The sequence below is a fragment of the Rhea pennata genome, chromosome 3, assembly GCF_028389875.1.
Source record: "Rhea pennata isolate bPtePen1 chromosome 3, bPtePen1.pri, whole genome shotgun sequence".
NCBI lineage: Eukaryota > Metazoa > Chordata > Aves > Rheiformes > Rheidae > Rhea > Rhea pennata.
The window spans coordinates 206,219-222,838 of NC_084665.1; positions in this window are offsets into that span (position 1 = coordinate 206,219).

The following is a 16,620-nucleotide window of genomic DNA, read 5'->3' on the forward strand; positions in this document are numbered from 1 at the left end:
AACAGGAGGAGCTGGAGATCTGTGTGCGGTCGCAGGGCCATGATCTCATTGCAGTCATGGAGACATGGTAGGATAGCTCACATGACTGGAATGCTGCCATGGATGGCTCTGTGCTTTTTAGGAGAGACAGGCCAGGAAGGCGAGGTGGTGGAGTTGCTCTTTATGTGAGAGAGCAACTGGAATGCATCGAGCTCTGCCTAGGCGGGGAGGAGGAGGAGGCAGTTGAGAGCTTATGGGTAAAGATCAAAGGGCAGGCCGGCACGGGGGACACTGTTGTGGCTGTCTACTACAGGCCAGCTGACCAGGAAGAGAAAGTCGATGAGGCCTTCTACAGACAGCTGGAGGAAGCCTCAAGATCACAGGTCCTGGTTCTCCTGGGGGACTTCAACCACCCTGACATCTGCTGGAGGTACTGCACAGCAAGACACAAACAGTCCAGGAGGCTCCTGCAATGTAGTGATGATAACTTCCTGTCACAAATGGTGGAGGAGCCTACGAGGAAGGGTGTCCTGCTGGCCCTTGTCCTTACCAACAGAGCGGGACTGGTTACTGATGTGAAGGTTAGGGGCAGCCTTGGCTGCAGTGACAACAAGATGGTAGAGTTCAGGATCCTGCAGGAAAGAAGTAAGGCAACAAGCCGGATGGCAACCCTGGACTTGAGGAGAGCAGACTTTGGGCTCTTCAGAGACCTACTTGGTGGAGTCTCATGGGTTAAGGCCCTAGAGGGAAGGGAGGTGCAGGAGAATTGGCTAGTATTCAAACATCACTTGCTCCAAGCTCAAGAGTGACGCATCCCTCTGAGTAAGAAGGGCCGCAAAAGGGGCAGGAGACCTGCGTGGGTGAGCAAGGAGCTCTTGGCCAAATTCAGACAGAAGAAGAAAATACACAGACTGTGGAAGAGGGGACAGGCTACTTGGGAGAATTATAGGAATGCAGTCAGAGTCTGCAGAGACGCAGCAAGGAAGGCTAAGGCCCATTTGGAATTGAGTCTGGCAAGGGATGTCAAGGACAACAGGAAGGGATTCTTCAACTACATCAGCAGCAAGAGGAGGACTCGGGAAAATGTGGGCACGCTAGTGAATGGGGTGGAGGCCCCGGTGAGAAGGGATCCAGGGAAGGCAGAATTACTGCATGCCTTCTTTGCTGCAGTCTTCACTGCTAAGGGCAGCCATCATGAATCCTGCAGGCTGGATGTGAGGGAGAAAGTCTGGAGAAGGGAAGACTTTCCTTTGATTGAGGAGACTAGGATTAGAGACCTTCTGGGCAGGCTAGACATCCACAAATGCATGGGCCCAGATGGGATGCACCCATGGGTATGGAAGGAGCTGGTGGATGTTGTTGCCAAGCTGCTCTCCATCATCTTTGAAAGGTCCTGGAGAACTGGAGGGGTGCCTGCGGACTGGAAGAAAGCCAATGTCACTGCAGTCTTCAAGAAGGGCAAGACAGAGGACCCAGGCAACTATAGGTCAGTCAGCCTCACCTCCATCCCTGGAAAGCTGATGGCGCAGCTCATTCTGGAAGTCATCTCCAGACATATGGAGGATAAGAAGGTGATCAGGAGTAGCCAGCATGGATTCACCAATGGGAAATCATGATTGACCAATCTGATAGCCTTCTCTGATGGCATGACTGGCTGAGTAGATGAGGAGAGAGCAGCGGACATTGTGTCCCTTGACTTCAGCAAGGCTTTTGACACTGTCCCCAATAGCATCCTCCTACATAAGCTCAGGAAGTGTGGCTTAGGTGAGTGGACTGTGAGGTGGTTTGAGAACTGTCTGAAAGGCAGAGCTCAGAGGGTTGTCATCAGTGGCGTGGAGTCTAGTTGGAGGCCTGTGGCTAGTGGAGTTCCCCAGGGCTCAAGACTGGGGACTGGGTCCCGTCCTGTTCAACTTCTTCATCAATGACCTGGATGAGGGGACAGAGTGCCTCCTCTGCAAGTTTGCTGACGATACCAAGCTGGGAGGAGTGGCTGAGACACGAGGGCTGTGCTGCCATTCAGAGAGACCTGGGGAGGCTGGAGAGTTGGGCAGAGAGGAACCTCCTGAGCTCCAACAAGGGCAAGTGCCGGGTCCTGCATCTAGGGAAAAATAACCCTAGGCACCAGTACAAGCTGGGGGCTGACCTTGTGAAGAGCAGCTCTGCAGAGAAAGACCTGGGAGTGCTGGTGGCTGACAAGTTGACCATAAGCCAGCAATGTGCCCTGTGGCCAGGAAGGCCAATGGTATCTTGGGGTGCATTAGGAAGAGTGTTGCCAGCAGGTGGAGGGAGGTGATCCTGCCCCTCTACTCAGCCCCTCCTCTCGAGTACTGTGTCCAGTTCTGGGCTCCCCAGTACAAGAGAGACATGGAGCTACTGGAGAGAGGGCAGCGTAGGGCTACAAAGATGATCAGAGGGCTGGAGCACCTGCCCTCTGAGGAATGGCTGCGAGAGCTGGGCCTCTTTAGCCTGGGGAAGAGAAGACTGAGGGGGGATCTTATCAATGTGTATAAGTACCTGAAGGGAGGATGTCAAGGGGATGGGGACAAACTCTTTTCAGTTGTCCCATGTGACAGGACAAGAGGCAACGGGCAAAAACTGAAGCACAGAAAGTTCTGCCTGAACGTGAGGGGGGACTACCTGGATGCAACCCTGTCTAACATGCTCTAGGTGACCCTGCTGAGCAGGGAGGTTGGACTAGATGATCTCCAGAGGTCCCTTCCAATCTTACTGATTCTATGATTCTATGAATAACCTACTCAAATAGTTATTTGATAAACTAGTAATATCTGTTACTTAATGTTCTTATGCCTAACCTAGTGTAGGGGGTTATTAAAATGTTCAAAACGTGAGGCTAATCATTTTAAACATCCATCCCAGGGAAAATAGTACTTGTCTCATCCAGTAAAGCCATTATATCATAGAGGCATGTCATTATAATTATAAAAGATTAAATAAACTCATCAAAAAGCTATCCAGAGGATGGGAACACAATAGCAAGTTCCTGTTCAGAGATGACATTGTATTTGATATTTTTATTAAAATTCTGGGAGATGGACTATTTTGCAGAGAAATCCACATATTTATAGATCTGCTACACAACTTTGCTGCCAAGAGCTTTCTGAAATTTAATAAAAATTAGGATAAGCGGCAACTGCCATTTGCTGCACTGACACGTCATGTCAAACTAAATAAGACTAAATGGGACATTAAAATTCTTCTAGTTTTCAAGCCCACTGCTGATCACAGCAGAGAGTCTGTGTATAATTACCCAGAAGAGATTTCCTGGGACTGACAGAAATGTTTTATCATGCCAACTCTTAGTCACTTAAAATCATCTCTCACCAGCACTTCTATAGATATTTTTTCTGTCTGAGAAAAATGTCTTATGTACTTGAAGTATGCTCAGTGGAGAATGTTCAGCTTTCCTCTGCCTCTGTTTTTGGCAAATTTACAGTTACCTTCTGTGATCTGCAGTCTTATAAGTTTTCAGTTTGCTGACGGCTCCTGACTGGCCCCAAAGTCCTCACAGCTAACCCACTTTTTCTGCTATTCTTTGGAAATCCTCATACATTCTCAATCACACACAGTGGTTCTCAGAGTTTTTTCCTCAAAGACAAAACTCAAGTCCCCAGAGGTGTAAAATTTGTTTTTAGAAATTCAAATTCCATGTTTATTTGAAGGGCCTATAATTCTAAAGGAATTCGTTTCCTTTGTAGTTGACCTAAAGATAATATAACAAAAACCAATTAAAAAAAACAATAAATCAAGACAGGTAATGGCTGTTGCCCACACCTATTTCTCTCTTTGCCTGAACATCTTAAAAAATATATGATAACTCTTTTACATGCAAGTAAGGTCTGTTCTATTCTTTCTGTACTGCTTTGTAAGTTAGTTCCCAAAGGAGAAATGGTGGTCCTGCCACGACAAGATTATGAAAGAGCATTACAAACTTGTCTGTACATACATTTTGTACATACAAAATATATCTTCTAATTCTACTATTAAATCTTTCAAAATATCACAACAGTGGTTCTTGACAGAAAAGTCCCTTGAATATTATTCCTAGCAAAGCCACTCCAAAATGTGTTTTTCAGGACAAATTCATTGTTACAATACATGTATTTATTGTGATTCTTAATTTACCAGAGCTGTACTAGGTTACTGGATACTGAGAATTTCCTATTACAGAACACAGATGGTCAGAATTTGTTTCTATTAAAAAAGCAGCATAAATCAGCTCTATTGCTATCTAAAATGAGACTTCTTTACATGAAAATATGACATAAGGTTTCAATTTTGTTCATAATTGTATTAAACCTACAGAAAACTACATTAGGTCCCTGACTGGGCAAGTGCTCATAATTTTTCAAACTGATCTTAGCCTGAGAAGGGTAATTACGCATTCTATGCTCAAAACGCCAGAGTAAGCTGGCTACCAGAGAGCATTTTTAATGATACTCCACAGACAGAAAAACTGCTACTTCAAATGCAGCCAAGGCTGGTTGGAGTGGAGAGATGGAGGCGGGGGAAGAAGAGAAATCATTTCATCACAATGAGAAACACAGATAGCAATAGCAAAAAATAAATGCTTGGCAAAAACCAGCAACTGCACTAAAAATATCAGCTCCTGAGTTGGCAGAAAACTTGCAAATAGGCTGCAAAGACCAAAGCGATCAGATAGCCCCAAGGCTTAGAACCTAAATGCCTCCCATTATTTCCCTGTACTAGCTATTGTAAGAGTGAGAAAACACTTGACTACCTGCACTTTCAATTTACACTTTCTACCCTTTTTTTTTCCTGCTAGCTCAAAAGACAAAGCCCATTAAGCCTCATCTTTGCTCAATACACATTCACCAACCTGAGTCTCAGATACAGTTAGATACAGGAAGCCAAGAGTGAAGCAAAAACAAAAAGTGCATGTTACACAAAATGCCTCACCAAACTCAAGCTCAGACATACAGGACATAAGGCATGTAAGTCATGCCTACAGGCACAGCATTGCTACAGAGAAAAGCAAGGCAATTCTATCCTTGTCCCTTGTCTACCACTGGTGAGACCCAGAGTGGAATATTGTATAATGCCAGCATCTGCATCTAATGGTTACTGAAAGGCTGAAAAATGACTTTCTAGCCACTTAAAAAAGCTAAACTCTTTAAAAGTCTATGTATCTCATTCAAAAGGCAAATAAGAGGTAAATTAATTTAGTGTAGAAGTATCTCCCTATGGAGAAAATTTAAGAAACTAAAGGGCTCCCAGCCTGGCTCATCTTCTGCTGAAGTTGAAGCTAGACAACTCCAATTTGTTTTTCATGGCAATTTTCCTTACAGAAAGCACCTAGAACAATGGAGATGATACATTCTAGATCTCTTGTTCTTTTCAGATCAATGCTGGATACCTTTCCAAAGATATGCTTTAGCTGCTATAAACCCTACTTTTTCGATGGAGGGAGAATGGTTCTTGGATACTAATGAGTAACAGTGGAGAATCAGTGGCACAGTAGTACAACACATTACCTACAGTCCCTCCTCCATGAGGTCTACAAGCATAGATTGATCCTGGATCCACAGCTTCAGGTTCCTGGTTAGCCAATCTGAAAACTACCTGCAATGAAGAAAAACAGTTCTTCCCTCCCCTGCCACCTGTGAGCTCCTGCACCCAGGGCCCCGCCATGAGAAAGTTCAGTGGCCTGTCCCAGACAGAAAGTCTATTCCTCTTCCTTATCATTACAATTATCTCCTTGACTTAAAGCTCTTTTAACTGATCCTTTGTAGAGTCAGTTAAACGCAAGCGCTAGCACAATGAAGGAACAGTACCTCAGATCCATTTCAGCTTCTGTCAAGCTGCACTCCACCTCTCTCTTGATAGCAGGAAGTCCTCTGCCTTCCGTGAGATCACAGGATGTAGCCACTTCTGTTGCAAAGCAGTGGAGTAATTCTGCCTGAAGCCAACTTTTCTTTTCAAGGAAAACAGAATTTAAAGGAATCAGTTAGTTTTGATAACTTACTTCATAAGCCCTAAACCAGTAAGTCTGAGAATCTAAAGCATCTGGATTCTATTTAAACAATTAAAAACATGTAATCTAAACACAGAGTTCTAAATCTCGTAACATAGTGTTGCCCCAGAGATGACTCCTATGTTCTGAATGAAGTATTCCGCACAGTGACAAGCAACTCTCTCTCTTTCATAAATTGAGGGAAGCAAAACACGCAATTTAATGAAGCATCCAATTAGAAAGAACACTGGCCTGACACCTATATGAAGGTAAAAACTATACAGCTATACAACCTCCTTATTTAAGTAAGCAAAGCAAGTGCCAAGAATTTAAAGGATAATTTGCCTACAGGTCAACAAGACTATGGACTTCCTAGTCCCTAACTCCAGAAGTGAACCAAAAAAAAAAAAAAAAAAAAAAAAAAACCACTATGCTAAGAGAAGAGGGAAACAACAGAATTAACTAGCTCTTATTTTTCCCTTCCTGTCCCCATTACCTCTGAAAAGGCCTAGAGTGGAGCTCAAAAGCAGGCAGCAGTCCAGTAGAAAGGTGAGATAGTTATAGTCTACTTCAAACGCTGCATGTACAGTGATGTACCTCCAAACAGATGTTCACGCACTCATGCACCTCAGTCCTCAGAAACAAAGTCTTGCTTTTTCAGGTTAAAGATGGCTGAGCTGCAACAATTCAGGGTGCTGGGGAGGAAGGAAGGGGAACTTCAGCTATATTCCCACCTTCAGACTATCAGTGATGCCAAGGAGGGGAAACATCATGTGGCAACACGGCTTTAAACTGACTAGCAGTGGTCAGCAGTTGGTGAAACCTTCTCACCAGATGATGGTAAGCTATACTCTTGCACTAAGAACTCCCACTTGGAAGAAGAGAAGAAGAGGAAGGCTGCAATTATGGCTCAGTAGACAGACATCTAGAAAGCTGAGTTTCTGAGGTGAGAGGACAGTGTGGAGACCTGCTAGTTAGGTACGAAAGTGGCATAGAGGCTACTGGAAAACAGACTCTCAAGAAGAACTGGTTGTATAGATCTCAGTCATTTCCCCCCTCAAATAGGTTCAGCATGGTGAAGATGAACAAGAAATGACTGTTCATTGCTCCTTCAAATGCATTAAACAAATGGCATCAGGCAAGGTTTGAAACAAATGCAGAGCATGGTACAGCTGTGCAACGCCCTGTTATTTGACACTGTAAAGATTAACATTCACACTGTGCCAAAAAACAACTGGACAAATACACAGGATAAAACCAATCAACTAACAGCCCCCACTCCTGCAACCAGTGGAGGACAACTGAACACAAAGGCAAAAATCTCTGGCACCGAGTCACTGAACCGAAAATGACTGGGAACTGAGAAAGGGCTCCTGGAAAAGGGCACCACCACACTGGCTCTAAACTCATGCTCTCCGCAGACATCCAATGGTGGTCATCGTCACAGACAGGAAAACGTGCTTTGTGGCCTAATCCAACACAGCCATTTTTATGCTGCACCAGAGAGCAGCTGGAAAGCATGTCCCATATGCTTTCCAGTGATACAAAGGCGAAGAATGATAACCTAGATGAAATCCCCAATTCTGTAATTTCTGATCTAGGATAAGAAAAAAATAGGAATTTTAGAAGGTAGAAAGAAGAAAAAGCTAGGAGCACTTTTAGTGGTATGTGGTATTTAAATGAGAGCCCCCAAAATGAACAAATGTAGATATGCCTGCATGTTTGTACAGAAACAGGTTTAAGAAGTAAGATGGGTGAACTAGAAAAAACAGACTCAAGAAGGAATATTTAAGCAACAGGTACCTCAGGAACCTGATAAAAAGAATTGTATTTTCTAGCCTTCCAAGGTACGAGGTACACAGAAAAGCACCCAGTTCAAACAAGTGGAGGAATAGCACTACATACTGAAGGGAAAAAAAAAATGAGACTGTAATGAGATAGATAAATGAACTGTATCAAAACAAAGTTGAAAAAGTAAGTAGTAGAGCTACACCATTGACCATCTGACCAGAATAGTACAGCAATCGTGATTTACTGAGGGAGAACAGAGAAGGTTCAGAGGTAACAGAGGTTACAAAATGCGCAACAGTGTGTAACTTCAATTTTCTCATGGAGATCAGGACATGAGACCAAGATGAAATTTTAAACAGTAACTAGAAGCATTTTTGAGAGAAAAAGCAATACCTGACTTCTTCGTTAGGACTGCATGCGACTTGGTTCAAAATATTACTAAGAAGCATTCTGTAATATTAACAACACTATCTTCAAACCCAGAATCTTTTTTTTTTTTTTTTTTTTTTGATAAGAAAAATCTGCTACAGCATTGATGGGTAAGTACTATATGAAGGACATTAAAAAGAGCAGCCAAGAGAATAAACTATTTGCAGGAGGCGACGCTATTGCTTAGACACTACTTCATTGACACACTACTGCAGTCAGAGCAGAAGCACACCACCTATCAAAAAGGCTTGTCTTTAGCCAGGTCAACTTCTCCTTGGTCCTTTTAAATTGCTTGATTTTAATTCTAAATGAGTTCTGTACAAACAAATAAAAGATGCAAGCAAAAGAAGAAAACAGAAAACATCACCAGTGCTTCAAACTTGCATATAAAATCATCAAGAAAAAAAAATGAAGAGATGGAGCAAATCACCAAAGATACAAAAACTACATGTTTTTTCACACATACCAGATCAGAGATCAGTCACAGAATCTACTAGATGGCAGATGAATATGGACTAGAAAGACTGCACAGAGAAAAGATAAGGGAAGACGCAAAGGATTTTTTTCCTTCTTGTTTACTTTAAAGAGCTCTGCAGATGATCTGGAAAATAAGAAAAGTCTTACTTCTGCACTAGACATGCTCAGAGAAATGAAAAATAAAAATAAAACTGGCAGAGAGATGGGAGAAGTCACACTTCATAGACCTATTAGCAAGGACTCAGATTCAACAAGCATGCAGATAAGGGGCATCCCACTAATAAACAGTATATCTAGATAGCCTAGCCATCTAGGTGCAGTAGCAGATCAAAGGCCCTTAAAAATTAATATGGCACAGGATAAAACCAAAGTTTCTCTCAGACAAATAATCAGTTAAAACAGAGGAAGACAAACAGGAACACAGAGTTAAGTTTTACAACAGACTGCTATTGCCAATGGGATGACAAACCTTGTGTATACACACAAAGTTACTCAGGCTAACAAATGAAAAGACTAAAAGACTGCAGACTACAAAAACAAGACTTAATGGAAAACAATACGGAATTGGGTAAGGTGAAAATGAATTGCAAGTCTGACGGAAAAAAGCTGCTCTGGTGACTTTTTTTTTTCCATTAAGCCCAATATACTGACTTATCTGCTGTTCTCCAAGAAGCTGAATAGTTCATCTGTCAAACAACACTTGATATACATTGAGTTCCAGATTGTGTCGTTAATGTTAGGGTGATTTCCCACATTTTCTGGCATAATGGTCAAGGGTCTCAACAGCGTGACACATAGGCTATTTGCAGTCACTGTTGTGGAGAACATCGAGAGTTGGTCTTGCATGACCTGGACGAGGACTACCATTGCCCTGTTTGCATCTGGTGAGACTCTTACAGTCAAGGAGATCTCAATTAGGGATCAAGGGCATAACGTATAAATCACGTCATCTCCTTCACCTCCCACCTTTCTTTCCTTAGGCTTTAATAAATATACAATAGAGTCTCATATTTTTCCTCTGCTCTAGGGAGGAAAGCCCCACAGTTGGCCTTTCTGTTTTCGCTCCCTGAGCAATCTTAACATTTATTCCAATTGGACCATGTCTCAAAAAGACATTTCAGGAGGTTTCAGGGGAAATAACTACTCTTTGCTTTTTGAGGGAGGTGGGGAAGGAAGTGGAGAATAGTTGTGCCTATTCTGTATTTTCTTCAGTAAACCAGCTGAGCTTCCTTTTGTACAATGGACAGCTCAATAGCTGATGCTTCTGCAATCACTCCAGCAAATCCTGGGCTATGCCTGGCAACATTCAGAGGAAGAGAAGCCAACAAACCAAATAAACCCTAAAAAATGAGAAAACAGTTTATAAAGCCCATGTAGATTCTGTAAATACATATTCCCCTATGAGGGCCCGTTTTCTGTTTTCTGCTCCGTTGACTGTTTATCAAGTGAACCAACTTTATTGGAAGGTCAACATGAAAACTCTGGCAGACAAACCTTAGCTAGGTCCTTCCCAGGAAGGACAGCTGTTCCTGCAGAATTCATCTGGACCTCACGCACAGATACAAAAGACCAAGATAGAAAACTGACTGGAGAACTGGAAAGGAGAGTCTACAGCAAAACTCATGAGAGTGCAGGGGGCTACCTAGTGGGCTATAAAGTGATGTGGCATTTTTTTCGGTAGAAGAAGGCAAGAAACAGCATGAAGGGATTCCAAGGCTAAAGATAAATAAGAAAGAGGGATACAGCTCTTCCTAGATGTGTTTGATCACTTCTGGTCTAGAAAACATTGAGTACCAACAGCCTGCTTTAGAGAAGAGCTTCAGATTCCCTATTGCAGTACGGAGATACATTTGGCTATACCACTGTACTTTCATCTAGCAACAAAAGAAATGCTGAGGTTGCAGGGCAGGGAAATAAATACATGGTCTGGGGGGAAAGGGAACACTTCACTGACATAGTCCTAGGAGCTGTTGAAATAGATTTCCTACACCAAACACACTTTATTTTGGAGGCCCAAGAACACTGATAAGGATCTGACTTTCCTTGCGGTAACTATTCCAAGAAAACAGAGCAGGCAGGTATGCCTGAGACTGAGAGTCACAGAGCACTGGAACAGGTTGCCCAGGGAGGTTGTAGAGTCTCCTTCCCTGGAGATATTCAAAAGCTGCCTGTATGTGATCCTGTGCAACGTGCTCTAGGTGACCCTGCTCGAGCAGTGGCGTTGGGCTAGATGATCTCCAGAGGTCCCCTCCAACATTTTTCATAGAATCACAGAATTGGTAAGGTTGGAAGGGACCTCTGGAGATCATCTACTCTCAAACGAGTGGCCTGTATGGGGATCGAACCCACAACCTTAGCATTATTAGCATCATGCTCTAACCAACTGAGCTAAACCTAACCCAAACCTGTGATCCTAAAAACTGACCTACAAGGAGATGATAATTCACTAGACAGAGATGAGTAACTCTGGCCTTTCCTAAATGAATATGATCTATCATAAAGCATGCAAAAGCATGTAGAACACAAAAGTAAAATGGGTAAACATGACACAAAACAATAAACATCATATTTCAAAAGTTTCTGATCTTGCCTCTCAAATGCATCACAGGTGGATGACCACAGGCACACAAGAATCCTAAAAAAAAATCCCTTATAATACTGAGAAATAATCTCAAAAGAAGGTAAGAGACTGAAATGTGGTAATGACTACCCTAACAGTACTGATGCACACAGCTTTTTAGTCACAGCATCTATATGGGCACAGTAGCCCGAAGCATTAGCGTGGAGGTAGAAAGTAGCATACTTCATCTCACATACAACATAAGACTAAATTTCTGTCATATAAAGAAAAAGATAAAAAGTTATCTCATACACAAAATCTCTGCTGTGATTTGCTAAGGAAATCTGTTGTTAAAAGGTAGCATTTTCAGTGACAATACAAAAAATATTAAAAAAATCATTTGCTACAGTAAAATTAAGAAACCTCTTCTTCTGTCAATCAAATCTTTCTCCTTGGAAGCCAAAGGAAATTCAAAAATATAGAGCAAACAATTTATTATACAGCTGTACTAGACTGCTCAATAACACCACATCAGCAAACAAGTACACAAATTACCCCCGAAAACAGCAGGGGGTCTTGAGCTCAGCAGCTCACTGAATCAGCAAAACTGATGTGTGACTCTGTTACTCCAGTGCCTCATGTAGTATTCTAGTTCCTTGTTAAATACCAGATCCAACTCAAGGTCATGGTGTTCATCTTGACAGTTGTCGGCGAGTTGGACCCAGATTGCCGGATACCTTCTCTCCCTGCACATAGCGAAAGCGTAACAACTGGAGATACATCTGCCAACACAAGTTTGGGCAGTATGAACAATTAAGATACAATGGCATGAGACTTCAGCCTAAAAATCTTCAGAAAACTCTGCTACGCTTGAAGCGGTAACAACTCCTACCCCAAGGATGCTAATGAAGAGAAACGCTCAGCAGCCAGCCTCAAACCCAAGCACCAGATGACTATCCCAAGATAACACAGGGAAAAAACTCCCTCCCCCAAAGCCCCTACAAAACCGCCTATTTGCCTAGCATTCAAGAGGCACCTATGGATACACCAGGGAATGCTCGTTACCTCACACGTAGGGCCTGGCCTGGCTGCAAAAAAATGGTATATTCTATACGTTTACCTGCCTAACGCTTCCCAGTGGGTCGTGGCCTGCTGTGACTGGCACAAAGCCTTGCTAACGCCCTCTGCGCGGGCTGCTTCACCCATAAACTTCGAGGCGAGCCGCGAGGCGAGGCTGGCGCCGCTGCTGATGCTGCTGGAGGATCGGGCGATGCTGTCCCCCTCCCAGGCCGCCGCGCACGACTTGCGCTGCCACCACCCGGGCCACCGCCCCGCGGGCTCCTGCGCTCCTCAGCATCCCCCCCCCCCCCCCGTCGAGGCGAGGGGGGCCGCTGGGCCGCCCCCGCCGCGGGCCCGCCCTGACACCGCCGGAGGTGACGGGTGAGGCCCCGCCGCGGCAGCCCGGGGCCACGGCGGAGGGGCGGCGGCGAGGGGGTGGGGGCAGGCGTGGGCTCCCACCCGCGCTCCCACCGCCTTGTCCGCGGCTCCTCCCCGCCCAGGCGCCTCCGCGGGGCCTCGCCTGCAGCCCAGCACCTGCTCGCCCGCCGCCAGCCCGGCCACGAGGCACCGAGCCGCGGGGAAACCCCGCCGCCGCTGCCCCCGACCTCCCCGGCCCGGCCCCTCACCTCGGGCCGCCCCGCCTCCCCCGCCGAGGAGGTGGCCGCGTCCGCCCCTGCACTGCAGCTGCCGGCACGCCATCCCCCGCCCCTCTCGGCAGATGGTTCGCCCCACCCCGGCCCGGCTTCTCATTGGCGAAGCCGGCCCGTCGCTCTGCTTCGGGCCCGCCCAGTCCCCGGGACATCCTGGGAAGCCGAGTCGTTGGCGCGGCCTCCATCCCCATTCGCCGCTGGCTCCGGGCGGGGGCGAACTACAGTTCCCGAAATGCCCCGCGCAGGCCCGGCGCGGCGCGGCGCGGCCTGCAACCCCTCCAGCCCCGCGACCGCCTGCGGAACGCCCCTCCCCCCGCCAACGGCCGCCAACGGCCGGCGCGGCCCCGGCGCGGCGCGGGCCCGGCGCGGCTCACCTTGCCCCGCCGCTGCCGCCTCCCGCTGAGGCCGGCGTGGGCAGCGCATGCCCCGCGCCCTCAGTGCCGCTCGCCGGGCTCGGTGCCGCCGGCCCGGCGCGCTGCGGCTGCGGGGCGGGGGAGGGCCGGCCTCGGGCGCATCCTCCCCCTCGGAGCCGCGGCGGGCGGCGGGATCCGCCCACAATGCACCGCGCGCCGCACCGCCAGCATCAGCCTGACATCACCTGCGGGCCGCCCCCGCCCGGCCGGGCCCGCCCCGGGCCCGCCCCGCCGCCGCCGCCGCCGCCGCCGCCGCCGCCGCCAGCGCCTGCCTCACCGTGGGCACCCGCCGGGCGCTGCGACACGTCCGGGCCGGCAGCAGCGGCACCGGGACTGACTGGGGGCAGCCCTGGCCCCGTCCTTACAGGGCTGGCGCTGCATTTGGGCTGCGCTGAGCGTGCTGCGCTGGGTCCGGGACTGGCGCCGGCACCCTGGGCCTGGAGAAGAGCACTGTGCTCGCGGGACCAACACCAGCACCGGCCCCGAGTGCCTGGGGCGCTGCGTTACACCGGGCCTGGCACTGCTGCCAGCATGGGGCTGGGCACTGCTCTGAGCTAGCAGTGGAACCGGTGCCAGGAACTCCAGCCATACTGGCCTGGGGCTTTTTGCTCCATTGCTCTGGGACTGGGACCAGCGCCAGCACTAGCAGCATGGGGCCAGATGCTGCACTGTGAGTGTCAGCACCAGCACTGTCTAGGCTAGGTGCAGCACTGGTGCCAGGATCAGCACCCCCGGCCTAGAGTTGGACACTGCGCCTCGGGCAGCGCTGGCCTCGGCTGGATCCTGCACTGTCAGGGCTGGAAACAGACCCATAGCCCAGGGCTGGGCACAGTAGCACATCAGGACCAGTGTTACTGATGCTGGCTCTGCACACAGAGAAATGGGCATTACGTTGCACAGGAGCAGCAGACTTTGTTCCTACGTGCAGCTGAGCACGGTACCTCTACCGGGCATACAGCTGTACATGGCATTGCAGTCTTCCCAGATGCATGCCCAGCACATGTCTGCCTGGCTGCAGCTGGATACTGCCATGATCTGCATGCAGCTGGCCACTGCCCCCCGTGCCTCGAACTGCACGTGTGTGCACTGCAGCTGCTGCTACACTGCAGCTGAGTACAGCGTTACAGATGTGACGCTGCTTCTGCCCTCCCTGCGCCCCAGGGCAGGCCCCCGTGCCCCTGCACCAGCGATGCGCCATCCTCCACGCTCTGATCCGCAGATACTCGTGCTGCACTTGTAACCCTGCACCTCAGACCACAGATAAGCGTGACGCTCCTACAGTCAGCATGCTAAGTGGGTGCTCTCCTGTGCACTCACGCTGCAAATGTGCCCATTCCTGTGCTGCGCACTGTGGTTGGGCATACTCCCTTTCATCATAGGTGCTCACTGCAAATATCCCACGTCCCCAGATGTGCGTTGCACCCATGCCCCAAAGCGTGTGTGCACATTCTCCCACGCCCATGCTGTAGATGTGCATTCCCCTGTGCGACATGTTGCAATCAGCACAGCGCTGCTCCTGGACCTTCGCCACAGAGGTGCAACATACCTGGGCATTCTTGTTGTCCACACGGGAGTGTGTTGAGGATGGTCATAGCTTTTTTTGAGGAAAACGTCCAAATTCGGGGGCAGTGGGTGGTCTGTAGAAGCATGAGAGAAACAAAACTCAGTAGCGGAAAAGGAAAATCAGTCTCAAATAGAAGAAATCAGGAAAATGGCAGCATTCCCAGGAAATTTCAAGGTTTGCAGCAACCTAGGCAAATTAAATAGTTAGGCTCTCAACCCAAAGAATTTAATTTCATGCTCAGTTTCTCGATAACCCTCTCCCCCCAAACCTCCATTTGTTTCTTTCATGGAAAGCATTTAGCTGGAAACCTGTTTTTTTTTCATAAAAATCTCTCTAATAGAAAAATTTTGAGCAATTTTTAAGCAAACCAATTGAATCATGAACAACTTCCCATACTGCTCTCCAGCACAAGGTGGCACATGTGTTGTTGGTTATAACTCATGCTGGAAAAAGAAATACACACATTCAAAAGCCAGGGAAGGGATAAAGAGTTATATTAGCAGTGTAGCAACATCTTTGACTTTAAAAGGGATTTCGAGTATGTTTATTCCCATATGCTACCTAGGAAACACAACTGAAAACATCAGAAGTGCCAGAAATCCGAATCCTGATAAAATCTACTATGTTTGTCTAGATAAAATGTCTGGTGATAGTTGTAGGATAGGAAAGTTTACAGAAAACACTGCCACTGCCAGAAAAAGTTTGAACTTGGCTGAAAAGCTAGGTTAAAGTTGTTACTCTTGCCTGTGAAATGTGCTTTGACCGCAAGAGGTCAGGGAATTAGTTGAATTAGCATTTTGGAAGTGCTCAGGTAGTTTGACATTTCCTAAAGATACCCCAAACTTGCTACTCAAATATGAGCTTTCAAGCTGGTTGCTGGGAGGCTGGACCGGACTGCCCGAAAGAACTAATGTCTGCAGTCCAGCAGAGAAGACCTGCTCTGCCCCGGGGGAGAAGAGCGGGGTCACTTGTTACAAATGCTGCTCCTTGCTGAGAGGTTGCATTGCAAAGCCAGGATGAAGGTGGCCGCTCCGCCAGGCTAGTGCCAAGCTTAGGGCACCGCTGGTAGGCTGTGCAGCTGCCCCGTGCTCCCGGCAAGGTGGGGTGCCGTGATACGGCGGCTCGGGGAGCTGCTTCCCTGGCGGGACGTTACGGTGTGCGGTGGCTGGCGACATACGGGTGTTGTTGATGCAACAGGGTGTGTGTGCTGAGTGGTGCTGCACGTGAGCCTGTGCAGGCAGCAGCTGACCATACCTATGCGCCCGTGTCCCTAACGATGACGGGGTGTGCGTGTGTGGGGGGGTGTATCTCTGGGTGCAGGTGCAGGGGTGCTGTTCCTGGGCTGTGCAGATAGAAGGTGTGGGGGGGTATCTGGGTGGCTGTCTCTGGGTGCAGAGGGCTGTGGGTGCTGGGGAGAACCTGTGTGAGTGCTGTGGCTGTATCCAGGGCCGGGCAGGAGCGCGTGGGTGCTGGGTGTCTATGTGGGTGCCAGGTGTTCCTAGCGCCGTGTGGGCGCAGGGGGGTCCCCTTGGGTGCTGGGGGGCTCCCAGGGCCATGTGTGTGTGTGGGGGGGGTCCCTTGAGCGCTGGGGGGCTCCCAGGGCCGTGTGGGTGCACTGGGGTCGCTCGAGGCGCCGGAGGGCTCCCAGGGCCGTGCGGATGGCGGGTCCCCCGGGTATCCGGGATGCCGGGGGCGCTGCCGGGGCC